This window comes from Hermetia illucens, chromosome 4 (assembly GCF_905115235.1).
Source record: "Hermetia illucens chromosome 4, iHerIll2.2.curated.20191125, whole genome shotgun sequence".
Lineage (NCBI taxonomy): Eukaryota > Metazoa > Arthropoda > Insecta > Diptera > Stratiomyidae > Hermetia > Hermetia illucens.
Window position 1 is genome coordinate 159,315,793 of NC_051852.1, and position 16,447 is coordinate 159,332,239.

Here is a 16,447-nt window from a genome sequence, read left to right on the forward strand (position 1 = left end):
TGTTCTAATACACCTCAAGGCCCTGATCCAAAATGAATTGTCGTGCCAACCATGATTATTATTATTATATCAATCAAGCCGGACTCGTCAAGAACTGCGGAACTACTGACGCAATAGACGCTGCGCGGTTACTCATGGAGAAACACCGTGAGAAGCATCGCCCTCTTTACATTGCCTTTCTGGATCTAGAGAAAGCGTTTGACCGTGTACCACGCGAACTCATCTGGTATGCTTTACGACAACACTTCGTGCCAGAAGAACTCGTGCGCTGGGTTCAATTGCTCTACCACGATCCGAAAAGTAAAGTTCGAAGTATGGCGGGTGTATCAAAACCGCTTCGTGTCTCTGTTGGTGTTCATCAAGGAAGTGCCCTCTCAACACTCCTCTTTGTCCTTGTTATGGACACCGTCACACTGGATATCCAACGTCCAGCGCCCTACACACTTCTTTATGCAGATGATGTTTTCCTAGCATCTGATAGCAAAAATGATCTCGAGCAACTTGTTCAAAAATGGAATGATCGCCTCATGCAACACGGTCTCAGATTGAATTTAAACAAAACTGAATTCTTGACGACCGATCCCCATGAAACAGACACAATCACTGTCAGCGGCAGTGATCTGCCCAGAACTGAGCGATTTAAATACCTCGGGTCAACGCTATCAGCCAATAGAGAATTGCGTTATGAAATTTCTTCACGCATTAACGCAAACTGGATGAAGTGACGCTCCACAACTGGTGTTCTTTGTGATCGACGTATCAACGAACGTCTCAAATCTAAAATTTATCGCAATGTCGTCCGTCCAGTCGCTCTCTATGGTTCTTAGTGTTGGCCGACCATAAAAGACAATGAACGGCGTCTTGCGGTAATGGAGACGAAGATGCTACACTGGACTAGCGGCATCACACGTTTAGATCACATCCGGAATGAGGATATCCGCCATCGTTATGGGGTTGCACCGATCGTGGAAAATTTGCGAGAGAGGCGTCTTCGATGGTATGGTCACGCAATTCGTGCCAACGAGAATTCACTTGCCAAGATTGGTCTGAACATCGAAGTCGATGGTAAACGACCAAAAGGCAGACCTAAGCAACGGTGGCTTGATACGCTGGATGGGGATTTGAAAGCCTCGAGATTGCACCCAGATTAGGCATTCGATAGAGCCAAATGGCGAAACCGATCACGACGAGCCGACCCCGCTTGTGAACGGGACAAAGGCTGAAGAAAAAGAAGAAGAAGTAACCACAATTATAAACTGTTTTTCACAGCCTCAGGAGCATTTTGCGTAACTCTTCTGCTCTTTAGCTCAAGCAATTGGTCGACATTTTGAAGGGGAAGGAGCACCCCTTGTGGTTGAGATAAATTACCCTCTTGGTGAAGGATGGTGGAGCTAATCATCTGGTTAAAATGATTTGTCAATATCCTGTGAGTGATCTTGAGTCGGTCTAGCCTGGAGCTGTGGATCTTATCAACTCCTGGCACTTTTCAATTAACTGCCTTTTCAGAGGTAGACTTCAGTTATATCAGGCATGGTCATTTTGGAGAGGGCCTCGCATGAACGCATAAGGTGTGGAAGGCACGTTGCTTCTAAATTGCAACGGCGGGTTGGCTCCAAACATTTCTTCAGAAGTATTCTGCTTGATCCAGATGGAGGTTACTTTCCCGACCTGAAGTAATGAGATTTCTATAAAATCCTCTTTGGTTTTGGAAGAACCATGGATTGCTTATTCTTCGGGGAAAGATTTTTTTATACCCACGGATACGATTGGAGTATAGTTTCTGCTTCATCACCTTGAGAATTTCAGTGATTAGCATATCATCGAAAAGATGGTAGTTTTCACTGATGTCCGCAACAGATCTGTACACTCTTGGTAATGGGTTGCTCGTCAGGTTATTCACACTTGGTACAATTTATCCCGTTTTAGGGGCGGGAGACCCGCCTTCATTCTTCTGCGTCTGCAACTTTTCGTTAAGAAAGAGCTCCCAGCGGTCACCACGTGAAGGTGGAGATAGGATTCGGTAGTAGAGCTGTTGGTGTTGTTTCAGTAGGCGTTTCCCAGGTCTTATGCTCCATCGAACCCACGTTTCGCCCTGGGACCTATACTACCCTTTGACCACCAGAAGCTAGATACCCTGTTTAATTAAATGTGTCGCGAAAGGTGGATTTTTATTAAAATCGGTTTACTGTCTGTGTATCTGTCTGTCACACGCATTTTTCTCGGAGACGGTTATAGCGATTGACACCAAATTTGGTAGAAAGGTGGAAAATGTGAACGCTCACGCATACAGTGAATTACATCCTTTTACGTCGAATTTAAGGGGGGGGGTCTCCATACATGCAAAAGGGGGGTGTAAAATTTTTCTTCATCAAATATAGTCACGTGGGGTATCAAACAAAAGCTCTCGATTAGTATTTTTCAAAGCCGGTCGGTTTTGACATTCGTTAGAAGGGTGGCGAGCGCGGGGGGTTGAAAGTGATCACTTCTTTAAGGGGGCCATTCTCAGAAACTACCAAACCGAAAAATCTGAAAAAATCAGGAGGCTGCCACTATATGATGCCTGGGCTCCGAAATACCTTTCATGCCGATATCTGTTTAAATAAAGTTAATAATAGTATATTACTATAATTTTTTGTAATTGGTTAGAAACCCCCCTTAAGTTCATCCTAGTACCATGAAAGGCTATAATATAGAGCATGATCTCACCAAGTTTGGTGAAAATTGCACTATTACTAACTAAGTTATAATATCTCAAATTTGTTGCTTCTTTGAAAATTGAAGACTATGAATGTCAATATCACCCGAAAGTGGATACTCTCACATAATACAGGGTGCGGCAGCATAACTTCCTTTTTTCAAAACTCAATAAAAACTATTGTATGCATCGGAAAATATTTATTTATTTTTTACAATGTAGGTACATGTCTAAAGTTTTTATTTACATTGTTTTGAAGATCAAATCTGTTAGGTGACGTCCCTCATCCTCCATACATTGTGTAAACCGATTTATGGCGTTTGTCATGACTCTTGTTAGCATAGCAGGTGTTATGTTGGCAATTTCTTCTTGGATGTTGGTCTTCAAATCTTGTAGGTTCTTGGACGGTTCACATAAACACGGGATTTCAAAAAACCCCATAGAAAAAAATCACAAGGGGACAAATCGGGAGAGCGTGCCGGCCATTCCAAATCGCCTCTAATTGAGATAAGGCGCTCTGGAAAGTGTTCCCTCAAAACAGCCATCGATGCTCTTGAAGTGTGTGCTGTTGCACCGCCGTGTTGGAACCAAGTGTCCCCCAAATCCAAATTTTCTAGCCGTGGGAAAAAAAAATTCTGTAGCATGTTTACATACCGGTCCGAATTCACTGTCACTGTAACCTCATTTTCCTCAAAAAACCAAGGACCAATAATTTCAGCTGAGGAAATTGCACACCACACTGTGACTTTGGGTGAATGCAAAGGCTTTTGATGCAATTCTCGAGGGTTGGTGTCAGCCCAATAGCGCATGTTTTGTTTGTTAACTGACCCACACAAATGAAAATGGGCTTCATCGCGAAAAAAAACAATAGCACCCTCGGGAACGACATCAAGAAGAAGCTCACATGCGTTCATCCGAGAATTGAAGTCACGTTCTGAAAGTTCCTGCACTATCGCCATTTTATAGGGATGAAAATGAAGATCATCACGAAGAATTCTTCTCACAGAACGATCGGATAGTCCAAGGGCAGATGCGTGTTTGCGCCCAGAACGCCGTGGCGATCGCAACATTGACGCTCTCACTGCTTCAATGTTCTCAGGTGATCTAACGGACCGAGGGACTCCAGTTCTTCCTTTTGTCGCACTTGCAGTTTGTCTGAATGTAGTGACCCATGTAACAATTGATTTGCGGTCTGGGACGGGAGCCAACGGGACTAAATTAAAGCGATTCCGAAATGCACGCTGTGTTACAATAACCGAACAGCCGCTTGAAAAGTAAACCTCAACGGCAAAGACACACTCCTCACTATTCCAACGCATGATAGCGACTGAACCGTGTCGGGACAAAACTTGAGCGAGACCACTAGCGCTCCGCTATGACATCAACTAACTGAGTGGCGCGCATTTTAAAAAAGGAAGTTATGCTGCTGCACCCTGTATATAGATATATTACGTGCTACGTACTAAGAAATACACAAAACCTTTCGTACCTGAAGCGTCCAGCTTCCGGTTTCCCGACTTGTTTTTCTAATTTCCAGGCATATATATCTATATACATTACCAATTGTAAATATGTTCCTCTTTTCGTTAGAAACTAAATTTTTAATTTTAAATTGCCAACCTATCACCTTACTTATCGCACTCCCCATAACATGAGATAAATTAAATTTGAAAACTGCACTGATATAAAGCGAAATGACAATGAATTTTCGACCCTGATAATTTGTTTGAAACCACGAAAAGCCTATAAGTCCAATTTCTCCTTAATTGTTCTGGAAGAAATCAATTCTTACCTAATATTTATTGCGTTATCTATAAAATATGTATAAACACGAAGATTGCACGAATTTTATAATCCGTTCATACCAAAAACACGCTGATACCATCGTCAACCGTTGATATTTATTTCAAATTTCGTTTTTGTTCATCATTGATGATCCGCTTTCATAACCAATGTAATATAATAATTCACACCGATCTAAATATTTGGCCTTATGTTATTTTGGAGATAAAGTCGACTGAAACTATAACTCTTCATGTAAAAAAATTATATAATTTTAGAAATTTGGTTCAAACCCACACCTTAGCCTTGAATTTCACCAAATTCAGATATTCTGTGCGGCATTTCTCCTACACATTGAACTCCATCAATAACCATCAATGAAGTTGACGAAAAAGATTAAAAGAAGAGACACATCTAAAATTGCATATCTACATAGTTGATTTGAAAATAATTGGTAACATCCATAAGTAAATCATCTGGATAATCTGGTTCTCTTTCTGACAATCTAAAAAGTAGCTAATTCGATGCAGAAAAGAATGATCATAAATTGTTATTGGATCGTGATAGCTGTTTTAAAGTTTCCCGAAAACATGTTACACATTTTGAATATATTAAATGTTGGATCAGCTTCAGAGATAAAACGAGCATCCATTAATGGGTTGTTAGATAAATATAAAAGGCCTAAAAGATATTCTCTGGTTCATGATGGAAAATAAACGAGAATTTTTGAAGACTAAGTCACGAACTGCAACCTAAAGATTGACTATTTATCTATTAGATAACATGATTTTGATGGGCCTAATCCCTGATAGTCTTGTGCAGTTCGGTGTTTTATCAAGTCGTAAATTATATTTATCAGATACAAATTGAATACGATTATAAATAAAGTTCAGTTTACGATGCAAAGCTGAAACATGATTCAGATTATTATGCTAAAAAGTCAACATTTAAATGAACGACCCCATTAGCTCTTTATTTACTCATGCAATCCATATAAAGCGAAGATTCTTGTCAACTTTTCTAAAAGTCTAATCTATTGGATACGATCTTAGTTAGTTTAGTTTAGTGGAGGGAGCCGCAGTTCCAAGCTGGGCCCATTGTACCATCCCCGGAGATCTTCAATTCATCGGCCTCTCGCCAAAGGCGTTCGCAAGCTTTCGCAAATCTGAGAACATTCTCCGGAAAAAGAGAATATGCAGAGTCTTCATCGAAGAAAACCGTACCAAGGTATCTTCGTCTGGGATCTGAAGAGGCCAGGCAGCTGCATACGAAGTACAGGGCCATCTCTTGTTTGCCACAAGCATTCTTCTGCTGCCAATGAAATGGCGCTTATCTCCGCTTGGTATAAGTGCCCATTTCACTCGCTCCCATCAAATTACTTTGCATGCCAGGGTGCAATCTTCCGCTTGAGGGCTATATGTGTCTGTCGTCCCCGAGATGACATTTTGGATGCTGCGTTGGAAGCGCACCTCAAGCAAATGGTTTGCCATTTCTTCATCGCTTTTTGTGTACCTCCCGCTCTTTAAATGTAGATAACCCAACTATTGGCTACGTTTTTTGACAAGGATCCGCTTTAGCTTTGAGATTGCTGCAAGAGAGTTGGTCTCTTCGGAAAAGTATCTCCATAATGATCGTTTGGCCGACCTTATGCTCTTCTTTAAAATTTGTTAAACCTCTTTGTACCGAATCCAGCAAACGGCTGAATGAGACTTTAGAGCTCGGTTGAGAAGCACCCTTGTCGTTCTTCTCTGTTTCACCAAATCCGAGTTCCACCATGGTGTTTTAACGTTCTTTAGAATCATGGAAGGACAGGTCTCTTCGAAAACTTCTCTCATGCTGGTTGTGATCATCTGGGATGTTTTCTCAATTGCAGCAATGAGTAACTCGGGCACTCAGTTCTGTTTTGTACGTCGTCCAACCTGTCTTATGTGGATTCCGAAATGGAGTGGGTGGAGGTGGATACATGCCCATTATGAAATCAATGAACTGAAAAAATTGGCTTCAATTCCTACTGGATACTCAAAAAGCACTCTCCTTTGAGGTTTTTGCGGGCCACCTTTTAAATATGCTCCTTTTGTCCCTGATCACTCCTTCCTACCGCCATCTGAGCCGTTCATCTGGCACGGTAGTAGACTGATAGAAGACTGGCCAATTCACTATTCCACTAGTAGTTGGGTCTTCTACTGGGTAATGAGCACCTCCTAGACACATTCCTTGACGATGTATTGTGTGACATGGAGAGCTCTCACCGTGGGACCGCCTGCCTTAGTAGGTTGACCTAGCCACATTTGCAGGAAGCTTCCCTCGTCCAATGCTTGTGCAGACCGGCCTGATGCCCTTCACGGCTTTAGGTATCCTGTTTCTCTGGCCTGTCACTCCCTCCTCAGTTCAAAGATGATTGCCGGGTGATCACTGACGGTGTAGTCCTCGCTAACATGCCAGAACATACCAGTGCAGGGCTGACAAAAGTCCGGTCTGCAATTGAGGAAGACCTTCTTTGCGAAAGGTGCTTGCATCACCTTCATTGGCCGGTTATCCTTTCCTTCCTTTCCTTCGCACAATAGGCATTTGGGGTCCCTATTGCACTCCTTTTTCTCCACACCATCTGCATCGATCGGATCAAAAATGCCGCTGGTGCATGCTTTCGCAAAGTGCCCAAACAGGAGTCATTTGAAGCACCTCTTTAGTGAAACCTGCTCTCACAGGCAGCAGATAACCCACCCAATTCAAACCTTTCCGGCCGACAATAATTTCTGCGCTACCTCCACTGGTAGTCGCATTGTGGCCGTTTGACCATAGACCATGGACTTTTCTTTACCTCACGATGAATTCTTTTTCTTTCAGTTCCTCCAACTTAAATTGTTCTTTTAAGGCAGTGCATATTTCTTCTCCTTGTGTCACTTCGTCAAGATCCTTGCACTGTATGTAGATCGCATGCTTTTGGGCTCGAACTGTGGCATTCTCCCGACGTGAATTCTTCACTTAGGTGCGAAAGTCGTCGGTTTGGCCCAAGCTGGATTTTTTTAGACCAAACGTAAGATCGCCTTTCTGGGTCCTTCGGATCTTGGTGATATTTCCACCCAGATCTTTTAAGTCGGGGTCTGATTTCACCTTTTTTAGAACCTTCGCGTAAGACAGATTGCCCTTACTAGAGATAACGATTGCCTCTGGGCGAACGAAGAATTGAGGAACTTCTCCTGAATGGGTCAACTTTCTGGTCTCGAGGTACCTCCTGGTCATCCCTCTTGGACAAATGCGGTGGGTGTCAGAACCACCTTAGTCATGGAGCGATCTACTTTCAACCCATCATTTTTCGCCTTCGTAATTGGTGTTCTTGGCAAGGTCTTGCTTCGCTTGAACACCTCCTTCTCCAACTCTAAATCACTTGTAGCATTAGATGCTACGATAGCCAAGTTGTTCTCTATAGAGGCACTGCGGTCGAGGGTTGTCGACGGCCGGGAGCCCGGTTGCTCACTCCTAAAAGCCGCCGATATTAGGGTCCGAGCCCCTGCACCATCTTGCCGGATTTTGTTCAGGGAATACCTGGCTTACCTATCTATTTCGAAGGGATTTGTTGAATGTTTCATATGTGCTTAGTCTTCTTGTATATTGTCTTCATGCGACAGACGTAGGGAGGATATTAACATAAATGACTCTAATGCGGACGTGCGTGACTAGACGGTGAAGTAAATTCCACTGTTGTCATGGTCTTTAAATTTGAAATAGGAATTTTGGAGAAGTAGAATGGTTCGGTTTCTCTTTGTTTTATGTACTCAGAGATATATACGTATGTGAGACATTCGAGAAATTAAAAACAGAGTGAAAGGAAGAAGGGTTGTAGCGGCTTCCAGGCTAGGAATAAAAAGCAGTTGTCAGGATTGCATTAGGATAGCAACTTGATTATCATTCAGCTATGCCATACCTTGTCAATGAGTAGGTCATGGCGAATTTTTGATGTGTTTTGCTTCCCGTCCGCCTCTGACATTAATATAGTTTTTAAGTTTTATTGAGCCATAGTACTGACATCCACATGGCGAAGAGGAAGTTCATGGCCATAAACTGTAGTCTACTCTCAGATGGACAGTTCATTGGATCGTTATAATTTATTAGAAGTGAGATTATTATTCTGTTAAGGGAAAGTCGCACCGCGTCCTTAAAGAACTATTGTGCCCCTTTTACTGGTTATAGTGTTCTTATTGATCATAGTATCTCAAGCAGGCCTATAACCGTCAGGAAGTTTAGTAAGTAGGGAACACCCTACTTCCAGATTTTTCAGCTTTGCATCTGGTATTAAGTGTTCTCTCAGATGCTTTGATCTACTTTGCACAAGTGCCGGACACTGCCCCAGGATGTGTATAGAGGTTTCGTCATACTCCTCACAAAACTTGCAGGCGTAGATATCCCTAGCTTCCCTAGGTGATAGTTCAGCCGACAATGACCAGTGCCAATTCCCACTATGATTCGGAGGTTCTTTCTGGTGAGGTTTAAGCAATCCTTTGTGCGTATGGGTTCGTATCCCCCAATAAGCACCCTGGACTGCTCTACCCCTGGTAGGTCCGCCCAGTATACTCTCAACCGTTCCTCTTCATTTTTTAGATTCATAGCCATGAAACCGTTTCCGATTCCACAGCGCCCCTTCTCCCGTCTTGGCTAGTTCGTCCGCTGCCTCGTTGCCTTCCAACCCAGCATGGAACCCAGCCTGGAACCCAAAGTATCCAGACCTTGTTGGACGAGCCGAGTGTATTCAGTCTCTCAAGGCATTCCCATACCAGTTTAGAGTTCACCTGGTTGGAGCTAAGTGCCTTGATCGCTGCTTGGTTATCGGTGAGAATAGCTATGTTCTGCCACCTGTCGTTTCTTTGCAGATTAAATGAGGCACATTTGTCTATGGCGTATATTTTCGGCTGTAGTATGCTAGTGTACCTGCCCATTGGCTCAAAGTACATTTGCCTTGGACCAATGACACCGGCATCCGCTCCCTCTGCTGTGAGGGATCTGTCAGTGTACCAAGTAATTAGTTGCTGGTTTAAGCCGTATGTCGCAGCCACGCTCTCCCAGTTTGCCTTGTTACTCCAACGTGTTTCAAACTTGTTATCGAAGTGAAACCTCGTTGTCATGTTATCCCTTGGTATCAGTAATTCGGGATACCACCTAGAAAGAATATCAATCATCCTTCGATTTAGGCAGCTCCCCGCCTCACTCATACTACTGGCCATCCTGAATATTGCCCCCGTGCCTGCATCTGTGTGTGCAGATGGAGAGGAGTTACTCCCAGAAGGGCCTCCAGGGATGCCGTTGTGCATGTCCTCATTGCCCCACTGATATACACGCAAGCTAGCCTTTGGAGATTATGTAATTCCCTGGTTGTGTGCTGAGTTCGGTTCTTTCTGCCCAGATTACCGCTCCATAGGTAATCATTGACCTTACTATTGCAGTATATATCCAAAGTAGTATCTTCGGGCTGCAACCCCATTTTTTTCCTGCTATGGATCTACAAGTCATCAGAGCCCTCGTGGCTTTCCGACAAGTATTTCTGACATGTGTCTTCCAGAGTAATTTTGGGTCTAGCGTAATTCCCAAATATTTGACCTCTGTTTCTCGTTTCACCTCCATATCATGTAATGTTATGGCTCTCAGGCGATCGAGCTAACGCCTCCTAGTGAATGGTACTATGGTGGTTTTGGCTGGGTTGATCCGCAGTCCCACCTTCCTGCACCAGGCACTGGTAACGCTTAGTCCAGTTTAGATTCTATCACATAGGGTATCTTCGTATTTGCCCCTACAGATTAAGACAATGTCGTCCGCGTAAGTCTGGACTTGTATTCCAGTATTTGTTAACACGTCCGTAGAAGTGAGATAAATGCCACCATCGTTGAGACACTGAAGTCACAGTTCTTGAGGAATAAAGGATGTAGATTCCGTCACATGTATTTTTCTCGGAGACGGTTAAAACGATTGACACCAAATTTGGTGAAAATATAGTAACTGTGGTTGCTGACGCATACAGTGAGTTACAATCTTTTACGTCGAACTTAGCGTGGTGGGAGGGGTCATCATCATCACTGCCTTCATCAGGATTTGATAACATCACCCAAAACATTGGAAATACGAACTGGTTGAAGTATTAATTAAGAGTAAGGGAATGTTTACCAAATATTTTAATTCAGAAGTATTCTAGATATGTCTCGTCTTTTTTGCCGAAAATTGTGGAATTTCGAACAGTAACTACTATTTTCATATCTCTATAAAAAGATACAACAAAGCGCAACCTATTTATTCAAAACGCAAACTATGGTACATCCAGCTATGTAACCCTTAAATACTACTTTAATATCAACTCATTCCCTAGCAAACCAGTTCAGCGCACTCACGCCGAATCAACAAAGAACATGCGAAATCTTACAAAAAGATGATTTCAATTATCTGGCATGCGACACCAACGCATTTTCATATCCGTCTATCAACATGGCTCTGTCTGAGGACGGCAGAAATAAATCGCCATGCTTTTGACTAATCAGATTCCAGTGAAATGGATCCACCGGATTGACCACTTAGGCCCTCCTCGGATGTATTCACGCGATCACGGAGGTACGCGTCTCGGCTCAATAAAGAATTAATTACTGTTCGCAAGCGTCCCATTCTGGACCACACTCTCTCGTTAATGGCTCCGTACAATTCCGCCCACAAGTTGATTGTAATTACACAGACTTGCTATTTGGGGCTGTTGCACCACGCAGCCAAGCATATGGAGACCCGCAGTGTGGAATGTAAGTATAATGGGGCCTACATTGTAGGCACAGCATAATTGCTGGGACAATAAACGCCTCAAATATTTGAACAGCAGATTATCTAAGTATCTGAGCTTATTTTTTCCCGTAATTATGTACAGAGGTTGGAACCTTCAAACGAACACACCGACTCCACCAATTCGTGGAAATATCGATGGTTTTCCACTAGTCATGAGCGAATGACCTTATTTGTTTGCTTAGCACCTGCTTCCAATTATTTTTTCGGAGAAGGGTCCGACGTAGTTTGAAATTTACATCTGAATTGCGAAAGACACATGCAAAGTGTTGCTCAAAAGATAGCCAGCCATAGATCATTAAAATCGTTAAAGCATAGACGCCAAGGCGCTGTGATGTTATGAGCACTTGGGTTGGAAAATCTATCCGCCCCCACATCTTATCAGTTCTTGCATTTTTTATTAGGATATATAAGCGCCGAGCAAAGGAAGCATGGGAAGTGCAGGCCTAAAATCCGTTGAAATCTTATATCTACGAATCTAATTTGACCACATTTGCCTAGAATGCGACTAATCCCTGCAGCTCACAAAGGCGTTAACTTTTATTTAAGAAACTATAATATTAAAGTTTAGTTTTTCGTCATGCATTCGAACGGCAACTTGTAGATAAATCTCCCATTCTGGCACTAGTCCTAATAACACGAAATCTTGTCTGCGCTTCAGCTTCCCACTAATCAAACCGATAGTCACTAACTGGTACCCCAACAACAACCATAGAAGCAGATTGAATTAACACCACATACTCATATCGAGTAGATCGTGAGAATGCCTTTTGGAGCTATTTTCACAGCATCTTTTACTAACAATCGACAGCCGGCTATGATTGCAACATCCAACATCAACGACCAAAAGATTCAAAGACTATTGGGTTTGGTAGATACTTCTCGCCAGGTGGTCAGATTTTGTTGTGGCTGAGCGAACGAAATTTCCAATATTTTTGTTGAACTTGCATTAAGGATATTTGATCCACTTAATAAACAAGTGCCACCTCGGCTCAAATTACAGATATACAAAGATCGGATTCAACGAGAAGTAAATGCTTGTATTTGGTCCCAATGCTATGATGCTAACATGTTGATGGCGGTGTCGAAAACTGATATGAATTGTATCTTTTCTTCTAATATTTAATGTACATCATGAGGCGTGAAGATTGGACAGTAATGGTACGATAGTTGATGAAAGATGACTAATTCTCAGATGATTTTCAATTGTTCCCATGTTAGTTACATAGCATGCTAAGATAAAGGAAGGAGGGTTTGAGGCAACCTACTTTGGACTCTTCATTTTCTTCAGCCTTTGTCCCGTTCACAAGCGGGGTCGGCTCGTCGTGATCGATTTCGCCATTTGGCTCTATCGAATGCCTGATCCGGGTGCAATCTCGAGGCTTTTCAATCCCCATCCAGCGTATCAAGCCACCGTTGTTTTGGCCTGCCTTTTGGTCGTTTACCATCGACTTCGATGTTCAGACCAATCTTGGCAAGTGAATTCTCGTTAGCACAAATTGCGTCACCATACCATCGAAGATGCCCCTCTCGCAACTTTTCCACGATCGATGCGAATATCTTCATTTCGGATGTGATCAAAACGTGTCACGCCACTAGTCCAACGCAACATCTTCGTCTCCATTACCGCAAGACGGCGTTCATTGTTCGTCACCATTACATTGCGATAAATTTTAGATTTGAGACGTTTGTTGATACGTCCATCACAAAGAACACCAGTTGTGGAACGCCACTTCATCCAGCTTGCGTTAATGCGTGAAGCAATTTCATAACGCAGTTCTCCATTGGCTGATGGCGTTGACCCGAGGTATTTAAATCGCTCAGTTCTGGACAGATCACTGCCACTGACAGTGATTGTGCCTGTCTCATGGGGATCGGTTGTCAAAAACTCAGTAGATTCAATCTGAGACCATATTGCATGAGGCGATCATTCTATTTTTGGACAAGCTACTCGAGATCATTTTTGCTTTTAGATGCCAGGAAAAGATCGTCTGCATAAAGCAGTGTATATGACGCTGGACGTTGGATGTCCCGTATGACGGTGTCCATAACAAGAAAGCGGAATGGTGAGAGGGCGCTTCCTTGATGAACACCAACAGAGACACGAAGCGGTTTTGATATACCCGCCATACTTCGAACTTTACTTTTCAGATCGTGGTAGAGCAATTGAACCCAGCGCACGAGTTCTTCTGTATGGCGCACGGTCAAACGCTTTCTCTAGATCCAGAAGTGCAATGCATAGAGGGCGTTGCTTCTGACGGTGTTTCTCCATGAGTGAGCGCGCAGCGTGTATTACGTCAGTATTTCCGCAGTTTTTGACAAATCCGGCTTGATTCACGGTTATTTCAACGATTTGGCGAATACGGTTGTCAAGAATGCGTTCAAAAATCTTCATGGTATGGGAAAGTAACCGAATCGGACGATAATTTGAACATTCTGCTGGACGTCCTTTATTTTTCCATATTGGAACAATGGTACTTTCTTGCCAGTCAGATGTTGTTCTTCCTTCCTGAATAAATTGATTGAAGAATTCACTGAACTACAGTATTGGGTCCCAGCTCTTCGCTCTCCAGAGCTCAGATGCGATGTCGTCAGGTCCTGTGGCTTTCTCCGATTGCCTCCTCGACTTCGACTTCACAGCAAGCTACGACGGTACCAGTACGCTGAGACTCGAAGATATCTGTACGCTTGAACGCAACCGCAACCCCCAGGAAGCTCCCACTAGGGGCCAACCGCCAACAACCGAGCTGAACGCACATACGACAGGAGTTCACCTGAAATATGTGAATTCAGAGGCTATCCCGGTTGCCATGGTACCAGTATACCCCTGGTAAGGTTTCGTGACTATTGCCACTTGACATGAGTCCCCGTATAGACTCGGGTCTGATCACCCTAATTAGGCCTGCGTTCCTCACGCTGTTTCATCGGTGGCTTAATTCTCAGGGCGGCAATCAATGGCGGATGTTAAGGTGCGATGGTCTCATAGGGAACGGCTTTGCAACCAGTAACAGTGGTCAAATGTCGGCGGTGCGTTTTACTATTCCTACTATAAAATTTAGGAAGATGAGACAATCGTTTGATGAACCATGTATTCATAAGTACAAGGTCGTGTTTGTAAGCAAAATCGATTATACGCTCACCACCCTCATTGCGTGCTCCGAACCCCTTTCCCCCATGGCACCTGTTACCGTCTGCCTTTTCACCCACATGACCATTAAGTCGGCCGGCAATGATGATACAGTCGTCAGCAGGCACGTGACAAGTCTTTTCATCCAGAAGTTGACAGAAGGCATCTTTCTCGGCATCAGGTCGATCTGTCTGTGCTGCGTACGCGGTGAAGAAGTGAATAGTGCGATAAGCTGATATTATATAATGGTGAGCTTCATCAGCCGATCATCAATTCGTTCGACTTCTTTAATGGCATCACGGAAACGCTCCGAGATGGCAATGCCAACACCATATTGAATGTGTGGGCTACCAAAATAGAGAAATTTGTAGCCATTTTTACCGCGTTCGTGTTCAATGTCGCAGCCTTTGGCAACAGACCATCTAATTTCTTGCAGAGCGCAGATATCAATGATATCAATGAGCCTTTTCCGAAGGAGTCTTGCGAGTTCCTCGGTCTTTCCAATTAGGGTACCAACATTTAGTGTGCAAACACGTGTTTGCTTTGTGCTGACTGACTTGCTTACGTTCTGACGCCGTCCATGCGTCAAGAACCCTTGCCCATTTCTCGACAGGACGCGTCGATGAGGTGGACGCCCTAGCATTTTTCCGGGGCTTATGATTCAATCCGATCATCATGTTTGTAACGACATTGTATGTATTTTCTTGGTCGGCCAGTCGCGAGACCTGTCACCAAGAGAAATAACTCCAACTATACTCAATTTATCTTTTTCCCTGATCTCAGCATTTATTTTTGTTTTACTGAGGATAGTACAGAGTACGTTGCCTCAAACCTTCCTCCTTTACCTGAGCTTGGGACCAGCATACTATGTTAATAGCAACCTACTTTGGACTATCCTCAATAAAATACAAATTAAATTCTGAAATCAGGAAAATAGATAAATAAAGTTTAGTAGAAGTTATTCCACTATGCTAAATCATCCCTTATCTCTATTGGGGGACAGCCAGACTAAGAAAACGCATTCAATATCATTAAAAAAAAGTTGCGCAGTATAAAATGAGTCACCTTAGTCAACGCACAAGGGCGAGCCACGATCCTATGGGGAAGAGAGCAAAGGTTCTTCACACATGGAGGGCGTCAGGACATAAATAAATTAGTCCGTGCCAAACAACTTCGTGTCTGCACGCTAAATATTGATCTCCTTACTGGAAAAACGAAAGAACTCACAAGAGCGCTTCTGAAGAAGCAAATTGACTTTTGCGCTCTACAGAAAACTCTTTGGTACAGTCCCAAAGGTTGGGACATTAAACATATAGGTTTGAACTTAGGACGGATTTCACTTCAATATAACTCGCGCTCATGTTGTGTTTGCGATTATATATAAATGGAGCGATTAATACCTGTCGCCACTTTCGGTCACGCTGAAGAGTGAGAGAGTGAAAGAAGAGTCTGTGGACTCCAAGAGAGGAAGTAAGTTGCTTCCCAAGTGGATGCGGACTCAGGACTCCCAGCATCCTCAACAAAAAAAATCTCTATTTTGTTATCCATGCTCACAACATGAACTCGGCATTGCTATCTCTGGAGGTTCCTGTGACATCATTAAAGAAATTGTGCCATTTGATGAGCGCCTGATTATGCTCATCATTATATAAACAGGTCGTACGATTCACTTCTTCACGGCATACGCACCATAGACAGGTCAACCTGATGCCGAAAAAGATGGCTCCTGGCAACTTCTCAATACGAACACCTGTAACGTGCCTGCTGATAGCTGTATCGTCATTGAGGGCGACCTTAATGGTCATATGAGAGAAAAGGCAGACACAAGCAGGTGCCATGGGGAAAAAGCCTTTCAAGCACGCAATGACGGTGGCAAGCGTATAGTCGATCTTGCGGACACATACGACCTTGTACTTGTCAATACATGGTTTATCAAACGATTGTCTCATCTTTCTGTATTTTACAGCGGGAAGAGTAAAAAGGCGATTATATCCTTATAAAACGCCGCCATTTTATCACCGTCACTGACTCAACGTTAA